The sequence below is a fragment of the Hemitrygon akajei genome, chromosome 8, assembly GCF_048418815.1.
Source record: "Hemitrygon akajei chromosome 8, sHemAka1.3, whole genome shotgun sequence".
NCBI lineage: Eukaryota > Metazoa > Chordata > Chondrichthyes > Myliobatiformes > Dasyatidae > Hemitrygon > Hemitrygon akajei.
In genome coordinates, this window is record NC_133131.1 from 98,901,421 (window position 1) to 98,926,455 (window position 25,035).

A 25,035-nucleotide genomic window follows, 5' to 3' on the forward strand; every position below is an offset into this window, starting at 1 on the left:
CTGTCTCAGCAACTGAGTGTGAATATGGATGGGATCCATCCATTGTCAGGAAGAATATTTAAATTTGTCGAAGTTACATGGAAGAGATGTCTTAGACCCAGCTTCATATGATCTTGATTTCAGTCATGCTGTCTGAAGACAACAGATCAAAACGTCATGGGATTAAGTTTTCAGGAATTCATTCAACCAGAATTAGCATCCAAAAATTGCATCCACTCAGCCCATTAGCGTCAGTTGTAATACATTTTTAATACTGAATTGCCTTTTTACACTGTGTAAAAGCATTATAATATGCAGCATTGTAACAGACTGGGCAGGTGCCAGTTTGTAGATAACTGTCTGCTTCCCAATACCACAGTGTTCATTTCATTGATGGAAGTTCGTGATCTCATACAGACATGGACCATTTATAATACAAATGCAGCAATACCCAACTCCTCAAATTTATCTGCAAAATTTCCTCATTTTTTTCTGCCATATTTAAAAAAGAATCAGTCATGAATGAATGGCGGAGCAGACTCGATGGGTCAAATGTCCTAATTCCGCTTCTATGTCTTATGGACTTATGGTCTAATGTTCTGAGTTTCGTATTCTTCTGAGGAAGAGGTATTCTAGGAAAGACATGAAAATAGAGCATGGTTATCCATGTGGAATTATGACGTTTTACGCATTAGAGACACTTTGTTGTGGATGGGGCAGAAAAGACAGCTCAATGTTCTGGAGTGCTGTTGTTTTAGGCAAAGCTAAAGCAGGAGGCATTGAGAGGAAGGGGTGGCATTACTCATCAGGGAAAATGGCACAACAGTGATCGGTGAGGTTCATCTACTGAGGCATGCTGGGTGGAATAGAGGAGTAAGAAAGGGATGACCACATTAACAGGTGTATTATTATATATCTCCCAAATTTCAAAGGAAATTCAGAGGAATAAACTTATAGAGACATAGAAGCCTGTTGCAAGAGAAGTAAGTTGTCATAGAGGTGCTTTTAGCTTTCCAGATATTGACTGGGATTTCCAAACTATAAAAGGACAGGATGGGATAGAGTTTGTCAAATGTCTTCAGGAATGTTTCCTTAATCAACTTATGGAGGTCCCAACTTGAGACGGCACAATGCTGGATCTCCTATTAGGGAATGAGAAAGGGTAGGTGACAGAAGTGTGTGTAGGTCTAGTAATCATAATTCATTCTCAATTTGAAATTTTGAATTGGAGAAAGGCCAAGTTTGATGAGAGCAGGAGGATCTGGCAGGTGTGGATTGGAATACTTTGCATTTTGGCAAAGGGGTGCTTTGTAAGTGGAAGGCCTTCAAAGCAAAATATTGAGAGTATACAATTTGTATGTTCCCATTAAAATAAAAGGCAAAGCTAACAGGTTTAGGGGACCTTCATTTTTGAGTGATTTTTGAGGCCCTGGTTCAGAAAAAGAAGAAGGTGCATATCAGATATAGGCAGCTGGGCTCAAATGTAATTTTGAGGAGTAGAAGAAATGCAAGAGAGCACATGAGAAAGACCAGGAAAGCTATAAAAAGGACATGAGATTTCTTTGGCAGACAAGGCGAAAGAGAATCTCAAGGTTTCTATAGATATATTAGGAAAAAAAACAATAGCAAGGGACAGATTGGTCCTCTTGAAGATCAGTCTGATTATCTATTCATGAAGCTGAAAGAGATAGGCAAGATCTTAAGTGTATTTTTTGCATCTGTATTTACTCAAAAGACAGACACAGAAACTGTAGAACTGAGGGAAAAGAACAGTAGGATCATAGACCATATCCCGATTACAGAAGAGGAGCTGCTTGCTGTCTTGAGGACAAATCTCCAGGGTCTAACAAGGTGTTCCCTCAGACCTTGTGGGAGGCTAGTGCAGAGATTGCAAAGCCCTGGTAGAGATATTTAAATGTCCTTCCCCACAGGTGAGACGCCAGAGGAGTGGAGGATAGCTAATTCCGTTGTTCAAGAGAGGCTTTAAGAATAAACCTGTGAGCCTGATATCAGTCATGGGTAAATTACTGGGAGCTGTTCTAAGGGACCAGGTATATATGTATTTGGATAGGCATGGCCTGATAAGGGATAGTCAACATGGCTTTGTGCATGGTAGGTCCTGTCTAATCAATTTTATGGAGATTCTTGAGGAGGTTATGAGGCAGGTTGATAAAGGAAAGACAGAGGAGGTGGTCTACATGGACTTTAGGAAGATCTTTAACAATGCATGGCAGGCTGGTGCGGAAAGTGAAGTTGCTTGCCGTTCAGGATGGTAGTAGTAAATTGGATTCAGCATTGTTTTAGTGGGAGAAGACGGATGGTTGTCTCTCTGAAGGTCTGTAGTTAGTAGTGTGCCACAGGGATCAGTGATGGGTCGGTTGGTGCTTGTCATCTATATTAATGATTTTGATGATAATGTGGTAAACTGGATCAGCAAATTTGCAGATGACACCAAGTCTAATGGCATAGTGGACAGTGAGGAAGGCTATCAAAGTTTGCAGCATTATCTGGACCAGCTATAGTCACCTATCTACATGAAAGATATCAATTAGAATCATTGAAGGAGTGCAGGGAAAATCTACAAGGATGTTACCAGGACTTCAGAACCTGAGTTATAAGGGAAGGTTGAATAGGTTATAAGTTTATCTCCTGGAGCGTAGGGGAATAAGGGAACATTGCATAGAGGCACAGTATATAAAATTATCAAGGGTATAGATACGGTAAATATATACATGCTTTTCCCTTAAGGTTGGGTGAGAGTGCAACTAGGGGTCATAGGTTTAAGGTGAAAGGTGAATATTTATGGGGAACTTGAGGGGAATCTCTTCACTCATCGGATGGTGAACTGTGGAATGAGCTATCAGCAGAGGTGGCGGATGTGGGTTCAGTTTAATAGTTTAGATAGGTACCTGGGTGAGAGAAGTACAGGGGGCAGTAGATCAGGTGCAGGTAGATGGGACTGGGCAGAAAAATAGGTTGACAATGGTAGGCTGAAGGGGTGATTTCTGTGCTGTAGAGCACAAGGTGATTCTATGACTGTGATATTTTCATAGTAGAACAGTTATTTTTATTAGATTCTCCAAGATAATTTCCATTTGAAATTTTGGCCAATGCACTTTGTTATAGTTACATATAATGAACGGATATACAAACAGAAGCTCACAACACAAGTACCTTTATTAAAATGTCTAATGTAGAGCTAAGCCTGAAATGCCAAAAATTGTGTCCAATAAAATAAAAATACACTATTCCTTTGCCCAATTTGATATGCAATCATTTTTTCCACTGTATAAACTACAGAACTAATATTTTATCTCTTTTATGAATTTATCTCTGAACAAATTATACCATGTTGATTTAATCTGCTATTCTATATGAACTGGGCAACTCCAATTAATTTTGTGCATATTTGAACCTCAGAATAGAAACACTTTCTACTTTTGATTTGATTAACATAACAGATATAAGAATGCCACATTATATATTACTGAAATGCTCTCTAGCAAGTATCCTACTTCTGTGTGCCTCACCTTATGATTTGTTCAAGGAGTGGCAAATGGCATTCATTTCAGGTGCGTGTAAAGTGTTTCAGTTTTGGAAAATCTGGGACTTTCACAGTGGATGGTCAGGCCCTGGGGAGTGCTGCAGAACGGAGGGACTTTGGAGTGCAAGGATATAATTCCCTGACTGTTGCATCACAAAAGAACTGAGTGGTGAAAAAGGCATTTGGCAATTTGTCCTTCATCAGTCAGGGCGTTGAGTATAAGAATTCGGATGTTATGTTGAAGTTGTACAAGACACTGGTAAGGTCACACTTGGAGTATTGTGTAGTTTTGGTCATCCTGTTATAAAGGACTTCATTAAGCGGGAAAGAGTGGGAAGCAGATTTATGAGAATGTTGCCAGAACTCAAGAGCCTGGGTTATAGGGAGAGGTTGGGCAGGCGAGGACTACATTCCTTGCAATGTAAAAATAACTGATGGTGGTGGATAAAGTCATGATGGGCATGGATAGGATGAATGTTTTTTCCCAGGAAAAAATAGATGGCACAGGTTTAAGGTGAGGGGCAAAGATTTAAAAGGTCCTGAGGAGCAATTTCTTCATGCAGCAGTGAGTGCATATATGGAATAAACTATCAGAAGTAATGTTGACACAGGTACAAAGACACCTGGACAGGTACATGGATAGGGAAGGTCTAGTGCAGGGGTTCCCAACCCTTGATATGCAAAGGCCAATATCATTAAGTAAGGGGTCCATGGAATCCAGGATGGGAACCCCTGGTCTAGAGAGATATGGTCCATATGCAGGCAAATGGGACTATCTAAGATGGGTATTTTGAACAACGTGGATGAGTTGGGCCATAGGGACAATTTCCATGCAGTGTTACTCTTTGGCTCTGTGACCCACTAGTGATATCTGTGATTTCAGATTTTCAGATCACACATTACAAATATCCTTTTCCAACATCTTCCACATCTCCACCAACACGTTCCTTGTTGAACCTTTCTCTCAGCTTAAGCTGACTGCTGCCTGCTTTCATTTATTGGCTGTAGTAATGATGGCTGGAGTCCTTGGGATGTCCTAGCTTCTATGTAGATGATGTAAAGATGAACACGACCCTGTCTCTGGAGAAAGGAAATAAAAGCAGTTAGAGTTGAACTTGAGTTTGTGCTGAAATGAATGCTGCAGAAAAATGTTTCCAAACAGATGTTTGCTGAGGTCAGCATCAAGCCTGGCAACAAACACCTTGTGAACTTGATGGCCAGTCTACTGACACTTGCTATCGACTTCTTGTAATTAAAATGGCCAATTGGGCAAGGTACCAAAAATGCTCAACCAGTGCACCAGCTCAAGTTGCTGCCTTCAAGAACAGAAAGGATAAAATGAGAATAAAGCAAAGTGTGCTTCATTCATCGGTCCAAAGCTGACTGATGTAGATCAGCTGAAATAATTGCATGTGAGCTTGGTATAATTCCCCAAAGAGGCTGAAGATGGATCACTCACATTTAGATATCTTGGTGCTACATTCCTTATGATATTACAACTTGTCAAACTGTAATGACATGGTAGAGTACAGTACATTTCTCCTTCTAAATACATCCAGGAGAAAAAAAATCTGTTTTGATGCCTGATACTGCCAGCAGCATCTACAAAGGGAAGTGTATTGAATTGCATATAAAGGAAATGCCATGCCTGTTCTGTAGTTGGAAGTATACCACTCAGAGGAACAGGCACCAGTGTCAGTGCCTGAAATTAATCCTTGGACCCTCTCAAATTGTTCAGATTTTATCAGTGTGCAGCACCATCTAGTGCACTGCCAGTAGAAAAAGATCAGAGCTGATAGATTAAAGGAATTATTAATATTAAATTGCTTAGTACTGTTCAGTACTCTGTATTCTTCAGAGTTCGTGGTTTGTTTTTCTTTATCTTGGATAGAAAGGGCACGTAGTTGTTGGGATGAAAGAAGTAAGCTAATGAACAGTATTATTATAGTTTATATAGAAACAGACTTCCAGGAACTCCGAGCAACTCCCTGAAGTCAGCATTCAAACGTCATAAAAATGAAGGAATGACAATGCAGTCAGTCTTGAAAGAACCATTAAAAATCAACATTTTGCTATTATTTTGGTGGTACTTACAAATGCCCAGTTTAGGTTTTGCCTGGAGCACTCAGTTCCAGACCTTATTACAACCTTGGTCCAAACCAGAGAAGTAAACTGAGTTGGATTTCCTTGACAGTATTTGAGTGAGTATGACTTCAAGGATCTTTGGTGTAACAGAAGTCAATGAGCTTCAGCAGGAAAACGCTCCATTTGTTGGAGTCATACCTCTCACAGGAGTGGTTGCTGGTTGACAATCAACTCAGCCCAAGGACAACTCTTGTCAGGGAACGTAGGGAATCAAAAGCAGAGCAGCAGAGACAGTATAGTGGAGAGTGATAACTTTACTATTAAACTGTAAAATAACAAGCCACAAAGGGTCACGATACAAGCAAGAACAGATACTGAACATGACTAGGCAACAAGGTAACTGAAGGGTAAGAGCAACGGGTTGAGGCTGGCTGGTTCGATGGGTAAATAAGGACTGTGGATGAGAGGTGGGTTTAAATAGGCTGCAGGTAATGAATTGGAAATTAGTGGCAGGTGACTCCTGTTAGCTGGATGGAGACTGGGAGGTGCCTGGTTGCGCAGGCCCGATATCACTGCAAGAGTTCCTCAGCGAAGTGTCCAAAATGGCCATGGTCCAAACATCTTCAGCTTCCTCATCAATGATCTTCATTCCATCATATGGTTGAGAGTGGGAATGTTTGATGATGACTGCACAATGTTCAATACCATTCATTACTCTTCAATCACTGAAGCATCCATGCAGCAAGACTGTGTTCAAATGAGGGTTGATACATGGCAAGTGATGTTCATGACACAAAAATACCACATAATGACCATTTCCAACGAGAGAGAGAGCCTAACTTCGACATTCTGGTCTGCAACTCAGAGTACTTAAGGAAGTAGCCCAAGAAATAGTGGATGCATTAGTGATAATTTTTCAAAACTCTTTAGATTCTGGATTAGTTTCTGAGGATTGGAGGATGGCTAATGTAACCCCACTTTTTAAAAAAGGATGGAGAGAAACCGGGGAATTATAGACCAGTTAGCCTGACATCAGTGGTGGGGAAAATGCTAGAGTCAGTTATCAAAGATGTGATAACAGCACATTTGGAAAGAGGTGAAATCATCGGACAAAGTCAGCATGGATTTGTGAAAGGAAAATCATGTCTGACGAATCTTATAGAATTTTTTGAAGATGTAACTAGTAGAGTGGATAGGGGAGAGCCAGTGGATGCGGTATATTTGGATTTTCAAAAGGCTTTTGACAAAGTCTAACACAGGAGATTAGTGTGCAAATTTAAAGCACACAGTATTGGGGATATGGTATTGATGTGGATAGAGAATTGGTTGGCAGACAGGAAGCAAAGAGTTGGGAATAAATGGGACCTTTTCAGAATGGCAGGTAGTGACAAGTTGGGTACCGCAAGGCTCAGTGCTGGGACCCCAGTTGTTTACAATATATATTAATGATTTAGACGAGAGAATTAAATGCAGCATCTCCAAGTTTGCGGATGACACGAAGCTGGGCGGCAGTGTTAGCTGTGAGGAGGATGCTAAGAGGATGCAGAGTGACTTGGATAGGTTAGGTGAGTGGGCAAATTCATGGCAGATGCAATTTAATGTGGATAAATGTGAGGTTATCCACTTGGTGGCAAGAACAGGAAAACAGATTATTATCTGAATGGTGGACAATTAGGAAAAGGGGAGATGCAACGAGACCTGGGTGTCATTGTACACCAGTCATTGAAAGTGGGCATGCAGGTACAGCAGGCAGTGAAAAAGGCGAATGGTATGTTGGCATTCATAGCAAGAGGATTCGAGTACAGGAGCAGGGAGGTTCTACTGCAGTTGTACAAGGCCTTGGTGAGACCACACCTGGAGTATTGTGTGCAGATTTGGTCCTCTAATTTGAGGAAAGACATTCTTGCCATAGAGGGAGTACAAAGAAGGTTCATCAGATTGATTCCTGGGATGGCAGGACTTTCATATGAAGAAAGACTGGATAGACTGGGCTTATACTCGCTGGAGTTTAGAAGATTGAGGGGGGATCTTATTGAAACGTATAAAATTCTAAAGGGATTGCACAGGCTAGATGCAGTAAGATTGTTTACGATGTTGGGGAAGTCTAGAATGAGAGGTCACGGTTTAAGGATAAAGGGGAAGCCTCTTAAGACCAAGATGAGGAGAAACTTCTTCACACAGAGAGTGGTGAATCTGTGGAATTCTCTGCCACAGGAAACAGTTGAGGCCAGTTCATTGGCTATATTAAGAGGGAGTTAGATATGGCCCTTGTGGCTAAAGGGATCGGGGGTATGGAGAGAAGGCAGGTATAGGGTTCTGAGTTGGATGATCAGCCATGATCATACTGAATGGCGGTGCAGGCTCGAAGGGCCAAATGGCCTACTCCTGCACCTATTTTCTATGTTTCTATTCAATGGCATCATCATTGCCAAATCCCCACCATCAATATCCTGGGAGTTCACTGTTTACCTGAATCAACCATGTAGATACTGTCCCAAAGAAGGATCTTGGTCCGATACGTCGATTGCTTACTCTTTTCCTTAGATGCCAAGTTCCTCCAGCATTTTGTGTGTATTTCTTTGATTTTCAGGATCTGCAGAATTTCTCTTGTATGTAAATACTGTATCGTAACTATGAGAGCAGCTCACTTATATTGCAGTAAGTGACACATCTTCTGACACTCCATCTACAAGGCACAAATCAAGAGCATAATTAAATACTTGATTCATAATTCTAAACAGTTAGTTATCCACAATTAATACACAGTTGCCACAGTACATACAATTTACATGATGCACTGCAGTTATTCTCCAAGGCTACTCTGACAGAAGCTCCCAAAATTATGACCTCTACATTAAGAAGGACTAAAAGTTTAAGTACATGGGATAGCGCCACCTGCAGGTTCCTCTCCAACTCACATGCTATCTTCACTAAAAAAATATGAACACTCCTGATGAAGGGTTTCGGCCCGAAACGTCATCACTACCTCCTCCCATAGATGCTGTCTGGCCTGCTGAGTTCTGCCAGCATTTTGTGTTTTTAACACTTCTTCATTGTTGGGTCTGGAACACCTAACTCAATACCATAGCGGCAGTAGCTCAAGGAAAATGGCCAAACTGCTGGAGGAACTTAGCAAGCCAGGCAGCATCTATGGACGGGAATAAACAGTCAATGTTTCAGGCCGAGACGCTTCATCGGGACTGGAAATGAAGGAGCAGAATCCGGGATAAGAAATGAAGGGAGGAGGCTGAGGTTGGGAGGCGATAGGTGAAAGGGGTAAAGGGGTGAAGAAGGAGGACAGTGGACATGGAATAAAGGGAAGGAGGAGGGGCTGCAGAGGAAGGTGATGGGCAGGTGGGCAGGTGTGGGAGAAGGAAATCCAAATGGGAAATGGGAAAAGAGAGAAGGGGAAGTGGGGGGGGGGGGGAAGAAAGTACCAAAAATTAGAGAAATCGATGTTCATGCCACCCTAGATGGAATACAAAGTGTTGCTCCTCCAACTTGAGTGTGGCTGTAGAGGAGACCATGGACAGACATGTCGGAATGGGAACGGGAAGTCGAATTGAAATGTGGTGGCCATCGGGAAATCCTGCCTGTTGTGGTGGATAGGGTGAAGGTGCTTGATGTCTCACCGATGTGAAGCTGGCTGCACTGGGAGTACTGAATATAGCAGATGACCCCAGCAGACTCACGGGAGAAGTGTCGCCTCACCTGGGGCACAGAATTATGGTGAGGGAAGAGGTGTAACGACAAGTTTAGCACTTGTCCCACTTGCACGGTTAAGTACCAGGAGGATGATCAGTGGGGAGGGATGAGTAGTCAAAGGAGTCATGTAGAGAACAACCTACGGAAAGTTGAGAGTGGGGAGGGGACAAAGATATGCTTTGTAGTAGGATCCCATTGTAGATGGTAGAAGTTGCAGAGAATGATGTGCTGGTTTATTCCAGCATGGAGTACTAGAAAATTGCAAACAACAGTCCACTCTTTAAGAAGGGAGGAAGGAGGAAGAAAGGAAATTATAGGCCAATTAGACTGACCGGTGGTTGGGGTGATGTTGGAGTCCATCATTAAGGATGAGGTTTCGGGGTACTTGGATTGCATGATAAAATAGGCCGAAGTAGTGTGGTTTCCTTAAGGAGAAGATTTGCCTGGCATATCTGTTGGAATTCTTTGAGGATATAACAGGCAGGATAGACAAAGGTTGTTGTTTGCTTGGATTTTCAGAATCCCTTTGACAAGGGCTGCTTAACAAGATAAGAGCCCATGCTATTACAGGAAAGGTACTAACATGAATAGAGGATTGGCTGTCTGGCAAGTGGCAAAGAGCTGAAATAAAGGATGCCAATTCTGGTTTGCTGCCAAATTAGAGGAGTTTGGCAGAGGTCAGCATTGGGACCATTTCTTTTCCAGTTATATGTTAGGGAAGATAGATTTGGGGCCCAAGTTTACAGACGATACTAAGTTAGGTGGAGGGGCAAGTAGTGTTGAGGAAGCAAGGAGCCTGCAGAGGGCTTTAGACAGAGTGGGAGATTAGGCAAGGAAGTGGCAGATGGAATAAAGTGCAGGGAAGTGCACAGTCATGCACTTTGGTACAAGGAATAAAGATGTAGACTAGTTTCTAAGCAGATAGAAAGTTCAAAACTCAGAAGTGCAAAGAGACTTGGGGGTTCTTGAACAGGATTCCCAAAAGGCTGAGGTTGAGTCAGTGGTAAGGAAGGCAAATGCAATGTTAGCATTCCTTTAGAGAGGACTGGAATATAAAAACAAGGTGTAATGCTGAGGCTTTATAAGGTATTGATCAGACCACACTTGGAGCACTGTGAACAGTTTTGGGCCCCTTATCACAGAAAAGATATACTGGAGAGGGTCCAGAGGAGGGTCATAAGAATGATTGCAGGAACTAGAGAGTTAATATACGGGGAACAATGGATGACAGGGGGAATGTACTAATGGAATGAGGGGGGATTTCCTATGAAACCTATTGAATATTGAAAGGCTTAGATAAAGTGAATGTGGGGAGAATGTTTCCTATAGTGGGGGAGTCTAGAACCGGAGGGCACAGCCTCAGAACAGAGGGACGTCCATTTAGAACAGAGATGAGTAGGAATTTCATTCGGCTGAGGGTGATGAATCTATGGAATTCATTGCCATGCATGCCTATGGAGGCTGTCTTTGAGTATATTTAAAACAGAAGTTGATAGGTTCTTGGTTAGTCAGGATGACAAAGGTTATGGGGAGAGGGCAGGAGAGTGGAGTTGAGAGGGATAATAAATTAGCTATGATGGAATGGTGGTGCAGACTCAATGTGTAGAGTGGCCTAATTCTGCTCCTCTGTCTTTATGGCCTATGGCCTTATGGATATGGAAGCTCATGAGGTGGGAGTAAGGGCAAGAGGAACTCTATTCCTGTTAGGGCATTTAGAAGGTGTGGTAAAGGCAGATGTGCATGAAATGGAAGAAATGTGGGTGCGCATCAATGTGGCGGAAGAGAAACCCTGTTCTTTGGAAAAGGAATATACCTCAGATGTTCTAGAATTGAAAGCCACATCCTGAGAACAGATGTAGCAGAGAACTGAGAAAAGGGAATAGCATTTTTTCAAGTGAAACTGTGGAAAGACGTATAGTCAAAATAGCTGCGGGAATTGGTAGATTTATAAAATATATTGGTAGATAGTTTATTTCCAGAGATAGAGGCAGGACAAACAAGAAAGGGGAGAGAGGTGTCAGAAGTGGGCTGAATACGTTTGAGGACAGGGTGGACATCAGAGGCAAAATTGATGAAACTGACAAGCTCGGCATTAGTGCATGAAGGAACACCAATGTAGTCATCAATGTAGTGAAGAAAGAATTGGGGAGCATTACCAATGTAGGCTTGGAGCATGGATTGTACCACATAGCTAACGAAAAGGCGGGCATAGCTGGGGTCCCTGTAGGTGGTCATGGCTACATCTTGGGCTTACAGAAAGTGAGAGGAGCTAAAAGAGAAATTGTTAAGTGCAAGAACCTGGTCCCCCAGATGGAGGAGGATGGTGGTGGAGAGGAACTGGTTACATCAGTTGTCTAGAAAGAAGCAGGGCCTTCTTGATGGCCATCTTGATGGGTGATGGAAATGTATAGGGACAGGAGAACCATAGTAAAAATAAGGTGATCCGAGCCTGGGAATTTAAAGTAATTGAAGTGATGGAGAAGATGAAGGGATAGGGCCAAGAAAATGAAAGTGATGGAGAGTGTGTGAAGTGTCACAGATGTAGGTAGGAAGAGACTAAACCAAAGGAGACAAAATGGAGTCAAGGTAAGCTGACATAGGCATAGCTTCATCAGAAGGACTGTCATGTTTCATGATGGTAGCAATTAGGAATGGGCAATAATTGCTGGTCTTACCAGTAATATCTGCATCCTAAAGAATGAGTTTAAAAGAATTTAGTGCCTTATGAAGAATGTATTTCAATTTAGGATGAAGCTTTGCTGACAAGGCTGTATTCATTAACCATCACAAATATTAAGCGTTACGTTCCTCCTGACAAGTGGGAGTTAGAGGGTGAATTAAAGTATCAGCAGCTGGAAGCTCAGGTTCATAATGAACTGGGTGTTGTTCGAAAAAGCTGCCCAAACTCCTTTTCTTTTATCCAATGTAGAGAAGCTCATAATGTTTCATTATACTCGCTTCAATGCTCACAGGTTTATTAAAGCTGAAATGGAAGAAGAGTCTTGGAAAGCAATGGCCCTGTAATAAGTAACATTAACGAAGATTATCTGGGTTAATATTTATATTCTTCCTGTGGGACTCTCCTGCCAACAGATCAGCCATTGCATTTACTTACAGTACAGCAATGACTAAATTTCAAAATTTACTCTGATGAAAGATTATTGACCTAAAACATTAGCTCTTATTCTCTACAGATGCTGGCTAACACAAGTAGTAACAATTTACCAATTATTAATTATTTACTAATTATAATTTACTAATTATTTTCTGTTTTATTTCAGTAGCACTTCATAAATTGTGAAGAACTTCAGGATTTCCTCAGAAAATGAAATACATCGCATAAAAAGCTCTTTATTATCTAGTAATTAATATGTTTATGCAACATCACAAGGCTTTGTCATAGAATTCAAAACATTTGCCTCAAAAATTTTCTCCATTGATTTGCACCATATTTAATCTACCATGCCCGGGATTTTGGTTGCACTGGACTGGAAGATTTTACAGGCTGCTGGATGTTATTCAGTTAGTACTCCAAAACACTTTCAGATGGTATTGTGGCGACCCACTTCCTAGCGCACTCGAACCGGCTCACAAATAGCCAGCGCACCGGCACAAAGGCCAGTCCCAAAAGGGCACCAGGTCTGCTTCACCAACAAAGGGAAAAGCCTGCGGGGGACTGTGAGTACGCGCCCCCTACAGCATCCGTGCCCGGGGAGGGCGGGATCAGGGAGGCTTTAAAGCGAGGCCGCGAAGTTCGAATAAAATCTTTTTTAACTGCAGTTTACCGACTCAGTGTCATTATTTTAACGCTGCGTGTAGCACACCGCTACAATTGGTGACCCCGACAGCCCAAACGATATTTGGACCGGAGATGACTGACGCCGCATCTGTTCATGCAGTTTCGTTGAAACTGCCAAGCTTCTGGACGCTGCAACCTCACCTATGGTTCCAGCAAGCAGAAGCCCAATTCCACGTTCGGCAGATAACCTCGGAGGACACACGTTACTACTATGTGGTGAGCTCCCTCGACCAGGACACAGCAGCCCAGGTTGAGGAGTTCATACAGTCTCCCCCAGCGGACGGCAAATACACGGAATTCAAAGCCCTGCTCATAAGGACTTTCGGACTCTCACGGCGCGAGCGAGCTGCCTGCTTACTGCACCTGGATGGTTTGGGAGACAGACCTCCATCGGCTTTAATGTATGAGATGTTGTCTCTGACCGGAAGACACAAACCCTGCCTCATGTTTGAGCAGGCATTCCTGGAGCAGCTGCCCGAGGACATACGCCTGCTGCTGTCCGACGTGGATTTCAGCGACCCCCGGAAGGTGGCGGCCCGGGCGGATGTGCTGTGGAACACCAAGAAGGAGAGTGGGGCGTCTGTCGCACAGATCACCAGGCCATGCTCCCGGCAGCAAACCAGACCAGGCCCGGCCGCAGAGCCCGATAACCCCAGAGGCAGGGGTGAGGAGACCAACGAACAATGGTGCTTCTACCACCAGCGGTGGGGCGCAGAAGCCCGCCCTGCAAGTTCCCGGGAAATGCCAGGGTCAGCCGTTGCTGATGGCTATGGTGGCTGGCCATTGGGATAGCCTCCTGAATGTCTGGGACAAGCGGTCGGGACGCCGTTTTTTGGTCGACACCGGTGCCGGGATCAGCGTCTTACCTCCGACGAGTTACAACACCCACAACAGGGCACCGGGTCTCACCCTGAGGGCCGCGAACGGCAGCACAGTAAGGACCTACGGCACCCGTACGGTGCGGCTACAGTTCGGCTCCAGCCAGTTCACGTGGGACTTCACACTGGCCGCCGTAGCCCAACCGCTCCTGGGAGCGGATTTTTTGCGGTCTCACAGCCTACTGGTCGACCTGCCCAGGAAGAGACTGGTCCATGCCGAGACATTTCAAACGTTCTCCCTGGGTGAAGCCCAGTTGCCAGCCCCACACCTCGACTCCATCACGCTGTCCGACAACGACTTCACCAGGGTCCTGGTGGATTTCCCATCGGTTCTGGCACCACAGTTCACAGCAGCCATGCCCAGACACGGCGTACAGCACCACATCCCGACCCAGGGACCACCCCTCCACGCCCGTGCTCGAAGGCTCCCCCCGGAAAAGCTCCGACTGGCGAAGGAGGAGTTCAAGAGGATGGAGGAATTGGGGATCATATGGCGGTCCGACAGCCCATGGGCCTCCCCCCTGCACATGGTGCCCAAAGCGACAGAGGGCTGGAGACCATGCGGCAACTACCGCAGGCTGAACGAGGCTACAACACCGGACCGCTACCCTGTGCTGCACATTCAGGACTTTGCAGCAAACCTGCACGGCGCATGGATCTTCTCCAAGGTAGACCTCATCCGGGGATACCATCAAATCCCAATGCATCTGGACAACATCCCCAAAACGGCACTCATCACCCCGTTCGGCCTTTTCAAGTTCCTCCACATGCCGTTCGGCCTAAAGAATGCCGCACAGACGTTCCAGCGGTTAATGGACGCGGTGGGACGCGACCTGGACTTCGCTTTCATCTATTTGGACGATATCCTCATAGCCAGCAGCAGTTGTCAGGAGCATCTGTCCCATCTCCGTCAACTCTACGCCCGACTGAGTGAATACGGCCTGACAATCAACCCGGCCGAATGCCAGTTCGGGCTCAACTGCATCGACTTCCTGGGCCACAGGATCACTACAGACGGGGCAACCCCTCTGCCCACTAAGGTAGACGCAGTCCGCCATTTTCCCCGACCCACCACAATCAAAGGCCTTCAGGAATTCGTGGGTATGGTAAATTTCTACCACCGCTTCCTCCCTTCAGCTGCCCGAATCATGCGCCCCCTGTTCGCCCTGATGTCAGGTCCGGGCAAGGACATTACCTGGGACGAGGAGTCCGCCGCCGCTTTCATTCAAACGAAAGAAGCCTTGGCAAACGCCGCGATGCTAGTGCACCCCAGAATGGACGTCCCTACCGCCCTCACAGTGGACGCATCTAACACGGCAGTCGGTGGGGTACTGGAACAACTCATCGAGGGTCACTGGCAACCCCTGGCGTTTTTCAGCAAACACCTATGACCACCCGAGCTCAAATACAGTGCATTCGACCGGGAACTGTTGGCACTATATCTGGCAATCCGGCATTTCAGGTACTTCTTAGAAGGAAGGCCCTTCACCGCGTTCACAGACCACAAGCCGCTTACCTTTACGTTCACGAAGGCGTCCGATCCCTGGTCGTCCCGCCAGCAGCGCCATCTGTCCTACATCTCTGAATACACGACAGATGTCCGGCACGTCTCAAGTAAGGACAATGTCGTGGCGGACACGCTCTCTCGCCCTAACATTCACGCCCTTTCCCAAGGGGTAGACTTTGAGGCGCTGGCAGAGGCGCAGCAGGCAGACGAGGAGATCCCGAGTTACAGAACCGCAGTCTCTGGTTTGCAGCTCCAGGACCTCCCCGTAGGCCCAGGTGAGAGGACCCTACTCTGTGACATCACCCCCGGCCAACCGCGCCCCATCGTCCCAGCAACCTGGCGGCAACGTGTTTTCGACTCCATTCACAACTTAGCGCACCCCTCCATCAGGACAACCGTCCGGATGGTCTCCAGCAGGTTCGTTTGGCACGGACTCCGCAAGCAGGTCAGTGAATGGGCCAAAACGTGCATGCACTGCCAGACGGCCAAGGTGCAGCGGCACACCAAAGCTCTGCCGCAGCAGTTCCACCCCACCCACCGGCGTTTCGACCATATTCATGTGGATATCGTGGGCCCCCTGCCAGTGTCGCGCGGAGCGCAGCACCTCCTCACTATCGTGGACCGGTTCATCAGATGGCCAGAGGTGATCCCGCTCACCAACACCACCTCCGAATCTTGCGCCCGGACACTGATCGCCACCTGGGTATCCCTCTTTGGTGTACCGGCCCACATTACCTCCGACAGAGGTGCCCAGTTCACCTCCAGCCTGTGGTCAGCTATGGCCAGCCTTTTGGGGACACAGCTGCACCACACAACTGCCTACCACCCACAGTCGAACGGCCTGGTGGAGCGTTTCCACCGTCACCTAAAGTCGGCTCTCATGACCCGCCTGAGAGGAGCTAACTGGGTGGACGAGCTTCCCTGGGTCTTACTCGGCATCCGCACGGCGCCCAAACATGATCTGCACGCCTCGTCGGCCGAGTTGGTGTACAGCGCACCCCTGGTCGTCCCCGGGGAGTTCATACCAGCCCCAAGGGGGCACGAGGAAGAACCCGCAGCAGTCCTGGGCAGACTACGCGAGAGACTCGGTGCCCTGGCCCCCATACCCACTTCGCAGCATGGGCAGAACCCGACCTGCGTACCCAAAGACCAGCAGAACTGTAACTTTGTGTTTGTACGAAGGGGTGGGCATCGGCCACCGCTACAGCGGCCCTACGAGGGGCCATTTACGGTGATCAGGAACAACGGGTCCATGTTCATGCTGGACGTCGGGGGGAGAGAGGAGGTTTTCAAGGTGGACCGACTCAAACCGGCCCATGTGGACGTGGCGCAACTGGTCGAGTTTCCGGCACCGCGGCGCAGAGGCCGACCTCCCAAACAGGGTCCGGCCCAGACTGTGGACATTGGGGGGGGTGTATCGCCGGTTCTGGAAGGGGGGGGGTTATGTGGCGACCCACTTCCTAGCACACTCGAACCGGCTCACAAATAGCCAGCGCGCCGGCACAAAGGCCAGTCCCAAAAGGGCGCCAGGTCTGCTTCACCAACAAAGGGAAACGCCCGCGTGGGACAGGACTGTAAATACGTGCCCCCTACAGCATCCGCGCGCGGGACAGGACTGTGTATACGTGCCCCCTACAGCATCCGCGCCCGGGGAGGGCGGGATCAGGAAGGCTTTAAAGCGAGGCCGCGAAGTTCGAATAAAATCTTTTTTAACTGCAGTTTACCGACTCCGTGTCGTTATTTCAGCGCTGCGTGTAGCACACCGCTACAGTATCATAAATTTTCCAATGAACACTCCGAGTTTCAAGGGAACACAGGAAGCAGCAGCTGATGTCCAGATGCTGAACTATTAGGATTTCTGAACAATCAATCAGCAGGTTATTGGTGGGCTACCGGATTTTACGTATTATTAATATCTGCATCTTTCCCTCCTCCTCTGAAGTTATTCCACTGAAGCCAACAGAATGAATTTTGAGAGAACAGGACTTGCTAACACAAGCATTCAACACATTAGTCACTACAGACCAAGAATGAATGTCTAGCTATTTGGGTCTTTCTGAAAAATTATATATTTTTTATTGTAATGATGACAATGTAATGCATTGTCATTACACACATCAAACTAAACTGAAAGGGTTGATTTCCATTTTGGCAGGAAGCTTCCAGTAACTCATTCTCAAATCCCTCTTTTCAGATCATAGTTCCTGGATTATTCATCTTCAAATTATATTTACTGTGTTAGTCAGTGTTAAAGGAACAGGTGTCTTTTGTAAAAATTACATTATTTGAAACAACTCTGCAATATTTTTCTCTTGAACTAAGATTCAATATTTTAGCCTTGGGCAAATGCAAAATCTTATATAAAATTGATTCACTTGTTTGAATGCAAGGCTTTTGACTGATATGAATTGAGATCAATAAAACTTTAATGATCATATTCAAGATCTTTCATAGCTTCTTAGCTCAGCTGTCATTTAAAGCTCTTTTTTAAAATTCAGCTTTTTACGTGAATTTCAAAGAAAACACCAGAGGGAAAAAATGCATCCAATATCCACGGCAGAATCGCAAACACTGAAGCTGACAAAGTCTGCAGTAGCAGACCAGAGTCTGGAGCCATACACTGAAGGCATTCTTATAAATATAATGAATGAACGATTAGATTTCCAGCATAAATGTAATAGACACGTGCACATCAGAATAGCTTTCCCATTGCTTGAAAAAGAATTAAATTGAAAGAAATGGCAAGAAATCATAACCATCACTAAAAAATGTGCAAATGTTTTCAAATGGTCTGGTTCTGTAATAGAGCTCTTCAGGTTTTGAGTTGAAATTTACACCATCAATACTAGCATGCAGTAATAATTTTACAAATTTCCACTTTAGAGCTGGACTCTCTAACTGTTCTCTACATTTTGGTTACTACCCTATATCTGCTTAATTAATGGTCAGTTTCTGATCTGTAAGGGCTGTGAGACCCTACGCACTGAAGGTGTCTCTTGGAAAGGTCACAGCGGTATATTAAAGATTAAAGATTGGTTTTATTTGTCACATGTACTTTGAAACATACAGTAAAATGTACCGTGTGCATCAAATCAAGTAGGCAGGGATTTTGCTGGGCAGCCCACAAGTGTTGGCATGCTTCCAACAGCAATCTACCATGCCCACATTTCACTAAACTAACCCTGAACCATTACGTCTTTGGAACGTGGGAAGAAAATGGAGCACCTGGAGAAAGTCCATAAGGTCACAGGGAGAACATAGAAACTCCATACAGATAGGGAATTGAACCCTAATCTTATGACAGGTAAGATTAAAGCAATACATTAATCAGAATGCTTCCATACCATCTATCCAAGCAGCTAGGAAAGCTGCTGTCTCATAGCTCCTGTGACCTAAGTTCATTTCTGACCTCTAGTGCTGTCTATGTGAAGCTCACATGTTCTCTCTTAGCATGTGGATTTACTCCCATGTCTCAAAGAGGGGCAAATCTGTGGATTTACTCCCATGTCTCAAAGAGGGGCAAATCTGTGGATTTACTCCCATGTCTCAAAGAGGGGCAAATCTGTGGATTAACTCCCATGTCTCAAAGAGGGGCAAATCTGTGGATTAATTGGGTTCTCTAAATTGCTTCTGGTCTTTCAATAACAGGTAGGATTTTGATGGAGGATATGGGAGTGAGAGGTAGGTGACAGGAGCTAACAGTAATGGAAGGATATACTGTAGTTATAATGGGGAAGAAATCATTAATGGGAAGTTGGGATTCCTTAGTGAGATGGTATTGTATTGAACATGGTGCTAATGAAAACATCAGCAACTGGCTTCAAAAACAGCATTTTTTACCGGAAAACCAGGCCAGTCTGTGTGCTACAACTGTCCTAAAGTCTGTCTTCAAAGACCAGCTACGTTGGCACTAATCATCTCCTTAAACCTTCTGACGTCCCCATTCTTCGTTACACCAATGTTAAAGAGTTCATGAAGAAAATAGCCACTAAACCATTCAATGAGTTGCCTTGTCACTTTCTTCTTTTTCTGCAATACACCAAGGGCTAAACTTTCTCCAAGCATTCTAAAACACTAGTCCCAAGTTCATACCCCATGCTCTCTATAAATAAACCTGTTAATCACCCACTTTCTTTAACTTAATCTAAAATAGCATTTCCAATGGAATAAAGCAACAATAGAGAGTGTGGAGGGGAGTGGAAAGACTGGGATAATTAGTACCTAAACATTGGGTGGAAGTGTACTGATGAGCATAAGGGGTTAGCTAATGATTGTAATAGTCCAAATTAACAGTGTTGCTGTGTTTGCTACATTGACATCATATTTATAGCTTAAGTTGATTAGCAAGATCTTCTATCAATCCACGTTCTGGAAATTTTCAGAACACCGCTTCTTGTTCTTTGATTTATCTCATAGAATTAATTTCCTCGTCTTTGCGTTAACAATTCTGATTGTTGTTTGGTACCTCTCCAGTATTAATCCTGACAATCCCAGCACAAGTATCAATTACCAAAGCCTCCAGGTTACAGCAGTCAGAAATGCATCTGGGAGCTGTTATTCTCACATACTGTATATAACACTTGATTTCACTGAAATAAGATCGTAAGACCATAAGTCATAGGAGCAGAATTAGGCTATTTGGCCCATTGATTCTGCTCTGCCATTCAATCCTAGCTGATCCTTTATTTCCCCTCCTCAGCCCCACTCCCTCACCTTCTCCCAGTAACCTTTAATGCTGTGGCCGATCAAGAATCTATAAATCTCTGCCTTAAATACATTCAACAACCTGGCCTCCACAGCTGCAAATTCCACAAATTTCACAAATTCACCACCCTCTGGCTAAAGAAATTTCTCCACAACAGTTTTAAATGGATGCTCCTCTATCCTGAGGCTGTGCCCTCTTGTCCTAGACTCCCCCACATGGGAAACATCCTTTCCACATCTACTCTGTCTAGGCCCTTCAATATTCAAAAGGTTTCAATGAGATCCTCCCTCACCCTTCTAAATTCTAGCGAGTATAGGCCAAGAGCCATCAAATATTCCTCATATGATAACCCTTTAATTCCCAAAATTATCCTTGTGAACCTCCTCTGGACCCTCTCCAATGCCAGCACATCTTTTCTTAGATAAGAAGCCCAAAACTGTTCACAATACTCAAGGTGTGACCTCTCCAGTGCCTTATAAAGCCTCAGCATCACATCGCTGCTCTTGTATTCTAGACCTCTTGAAATGAATGCTAACATTGCATTTGTCTTCCTCACCACTGATTCAACCTGCATGTTAACCTTGAGGGTGTTCTGCACAAGGACTCCCAAGTCCCTTTGCATCTCAGATTTTTGGATTTTCTCCCTGTTTAGAAAATAGCCTGCACATTTACTTCTACTGCCCAGGTGCATGACCACGTATTTTCCAATATTGTATTTCATTTGCCACTTTTTTGCCCATTCTCCTAATCTGTCTAAGTCCTTCTGCAGCCTTCCTGTTTCCTCGACACTACCTGCCCCTCCACCAATCTTCATATCATCTGCAAACTTGGCAGCAAAGCCTTCTATTCCATCACTAAATCATTGATGTACAGCATAAAAAGAAGTGGTCCCAACATCGGCCCCTGCAGAACACTACTAATCACTGGCAGTCAACCAGAAAAGGATCATTTTATTCACACTCACTACTCCTACCAAGCAGCCAATCTTCTAACCATGCCAGTAACTTTCCTGTAGTACCACAGGCTCTTATCTCAGTAAGCAGCCTCATATGTGGAATCTTGTCAAAGGCCTTCTGAAAATCCAAATAAACAACATCCACTACATTCCCTTTATCTATCCTACTTATAATCTCCTTAAAGAATTCCAATAAGTTTATCAGGCAAGATTTTCCCTTAAGGAAACCACACTGACTTTGTCCTATCTTGTCCTGTGTCACCAAGTACTCCGTAAAAATTGACTCCAACATCTTCCCAACCACTGAGGTCAGGCTAACTGGTCTATAATTTCCTTTCTGCTACCTCCCTCCTTTCTTAAAGAGTGGAGTGACATTTGCAGTTTTCCAGTCCCCTGGCACCATGCCAGAGTCCAATGATTCTTGAAAGAGCATTACTAATGCCACCACAATCTCTAATGCTACCTCTTTTAGAACCCTAGGGTGCAGTTCATCTGGTCCATGTGACTTATGCACCTTTAGGTCTTTCAGCTTTTTGAGCACCTTCTCCCTTGTACACTCACCTCTTTCCTCACGCCCTTCAACATCTGGCACACTGCTGGTGTCTTTCACAGTGAAGACTGATGCAAAATACTCATTTAGTTCATCTGCCATCTCCTTGTCCCCCATTATTATTTCTTCGGCCTCATTTTCTAGCGGTCCTACACCCACTCTCATCTCTCTTATTTTTTACATACTTGAAAAAGCTTTTACTGTCCACTTTGATATTGTTTGCTAGCTTGCTTTCATTTTTCATCTTTTCCCTGCTAATGATTCTTTTAGTTGCTCTCTGTTTGATTTGAAAGCTTCCCAATCCTCTGTCTTCCCACTAATTTTTGCTTTGTTGGATGCCCTCTCTTTTGCTTTTACATTAACTTTGACTTCCCTTGTCAGCCACGGTTGTACTATTTTACCATTCGAGTATTTCCTTGATTTGGAATGCATCTATCCTGCACCTTCCTCATTTTTCCCAGAAACTCAAGCCATTGCTGCTCTTCTTTCTATAGGAATTATTGTATAAGAATAACCCATGATCATTAATTCAGGTAACAATACAATTCCATGCTGCCTGCTTTTCTAGTTGTTAACTACATGCAGTCAAAACTAACTCTGAAGCTTTTTCTCTTCATGTCCCAAAAGGATGTCAATACTGTGATTGTTTGGCACCACTGAAAGCTATATGGCATTACTTAAAGCCACCCTGCCCATATTGAAAATGTGCAACAGCTACTGTTAGCTCCCTGCTACACAGATCTGATGAAGTGTTGTTAACTGGAAATGTAAACTCAGTTTCTCTCTCTATGGATGCTGCTTGATCTGCTGAGTGTTTACAGCATTTTCTGATTTTATTTCAGATTTAGAGAAACTGATAAGCTTTGGTATTGTTCCTTAATTGAATCTGATGTGGGAAATCATGAAGGAAGGCACCGTATAGAAGAAGATAGCTGCCTGTGACCATAGAGGGGTGGAGTACTATGGACAATGCCAGGTCCTTTAAGACAGACTTTCAAATGGTAGACAGGAAACAGCACAATCTCACTGAGAGCTGTGACACAGTGACACAAATGCTTCAATGACCTCACATATGTGGTCAAAGTCAGGGAATGAATCTGGAAGTATCATATTCCATCAAGTGCCCTACTAGGCCTGAAACGACTGAATAAGGACATCAAAATTACAAGCAGGATGAGCCCATTTATCCCTCAGGCCTGCTCTGACTTTGATCAAGATCATGGATGAACTTTGACCTCGAAGCCATTTTTCAGCACACCTATATCCCTCACTTTCTTCATATCCCAGGACTTGCCAGAAAGCTTGTGTGTTTTGCCAAGGGAAGTGGAGGAGTTGGGCGCTGACTATACACAGGGCTTCGTGCAGTCTGCCTTTTCCGGTCCGAAACTGGTGGTCATTAGGATACATGCTCCATCCTGTGATGCTACATCTGTTGGCCAATATCAGAAATCAATGAACATTTTGAGTTCTGTAGTGGAAGCTCAGACTTCTCTGGACAAGCTTAGCTTGCAGCCGCACACACTCAGGCTGCTGCTATTTGGCACTGAATGTCAATGTTCTGAAGGATGCAAACTTCATTGCAGTTTGACAATCTCTCATCAAGTCGGTTAATAGGATAGCTGAGGTCCCATTCTGAGAGAGTGGTAGTGCTTTCACTGAACAGACAATGGCTCTCCTCTCTCAAGAAGATAACACTTATCGTCCCACACTCATTATTTTGTCTAGTTTGTCCGTCAGTCAGCCAGCCAGAACTACAGTGGCAATAGAACTTGGAAGACAAATTGGTGTCCCTTTACATGATGACAGCAATTGTATTATCACCATTTCCAATCCAGTTTTGCCCTTATTGTAACTTGTCTTCCTGCCACTCTACATTGTCAACCATAACAAGATGTTGCAGTCCGAAATCATGCCTTTTAAACCCAGGACAAGAAATCTGCTGTAGCTTTTGCTATTGAAGGTGAAAAATAATTCAGCAATGGGGCAACAGCCTTTAACACAGTAAAGGCACAGGAAAGATCCATAACCACAAGTGTGATTGGTTGCCATTTCTGGGAAAATTGTGACACTTGGACTTAAAAAGTTGGTTTGAAGTTTTTACTTTGTACTGGTTTGAGAGAAAGCAAATATTATGGTAGGAGGGCCAGGACATTGAGGTTACATTTACAGGTGTTCTGTTCTGGTGAAATCATGTACAGCCTGGACAAAGAGCAGTGCTTCAGTTCACTTCCCAAGTTCTTGTCTTCTCTCTCCCCCTACTCCTCTTTCTCCACAGCAGCCAACCATTAGGTTATCACCAGGTCTTTGTGACCAGGTTGCATGGTGTAAAGTACCCTGAATGTTAGCTCCCACATTGCAGAGCAATTCAGGCAACAAATTCATCACTCAACCAAGCCGTGCATTTGCCCTCTCCTATCTCACATGGCAGCCTGACTCTCTTCGTGCATTTAGTGTGCATTTGGGGTCTTGGGGCAGGAGCCAAATGATTAGCAGGTAGCCCAGATCATTTAGTAGTCACTCTCTCCTTTGCCGTAATATTTCAAATGCAGTTGGCACTCAAAACCACTGCAGAATAAAGGTATCGGTTACTGACAGCAGGATACCAGACATTGATCTGTCTGATATGCTGTCAATGGTCACATATCAACTGAATGCGGAGAGAATGAAATCCCTTTTAGTTGTGATACTTCTCAAAATCGGCATCTGGCGCCCATAAATAACATAAGCATTCAGTGTCACCCTGCACCATGGGGAAGCCTGTAATTCTTGCAAAGCCTCTTGCTTATTCCATCTGCTGGATGTTGGCAAGGTAGAAGAAAGTGAGATGCCCCCCCCCCAAACCGCAGCAGATGGTAAACCATGAGCTGTTTGAAACAACTATGCATGCAACCCCAGAGACCAATGTGTAGAAGTCACAGATTCTGACAGTAAACAACTGTGTGGAACAAATGAGCTTCAGGACAACGTGACAGACACTGTGATGCAGTCCTTACCTTGTTCAGCAAATGTTGCTGTGGACATAGCGATGATGGCTTTCACTGCCAAAATGCAGACATTTCAGTACTCCTTGCTTACCTTCAGTTAAGTGAGTTGTCCCATAACAAACTGAAAGAACAAACTTTTTCCTTCTATGTTTCCTCAGTCAGAGTCTCATGATTATAGAGTGTGAAAAGGAAATTACTTATAAATATGCTGAGCTTGGTAGGGGCTGGCTTGCATAGAAGCCTTGCACTGCCGTGTCCTTCAGAATCTGCTAAATCATTGCTTGTACTCTTTGTCAAATTTAAAAACAGCTTGTGGAATTCTAGCAATAGCCAGTAGATTCTAA

General features: G+C 44.5%; 1 long non-coding RNA gene across 3 annotated transcripts; it reads right to left on the reverse strand.

The window, feature by feature from the left end:
- Window positions 1-3,137: 3,137 nt before the first annotated feature.
- LOC140732090 (uncharacterized) lies at window positions 3,138-25,035 on the reverse strand. Of its 3 annotated transcripts, none has more exons than XR_012099975.1 (3): window positions 24,783-25,035; window positions 8,078-8,294; window positions 3,138-4,603 (listed from the first exon to the last, which is right to left on the reverse strand). It is a non-coding gene; the product is annotated as an uncharacterized lncRNA (long non-coding RNA). The 3 variants fall into 3 exon arrangements; XR_012099977.1 differs by lacking the exon at window positions 24,783-25,035 and adding an exon at window positions 24,701-24,779; XR_012099976.1 differs by lacking the exon at window positions 24,783-25,035 and adding an exon at window positions 17,222-17,344.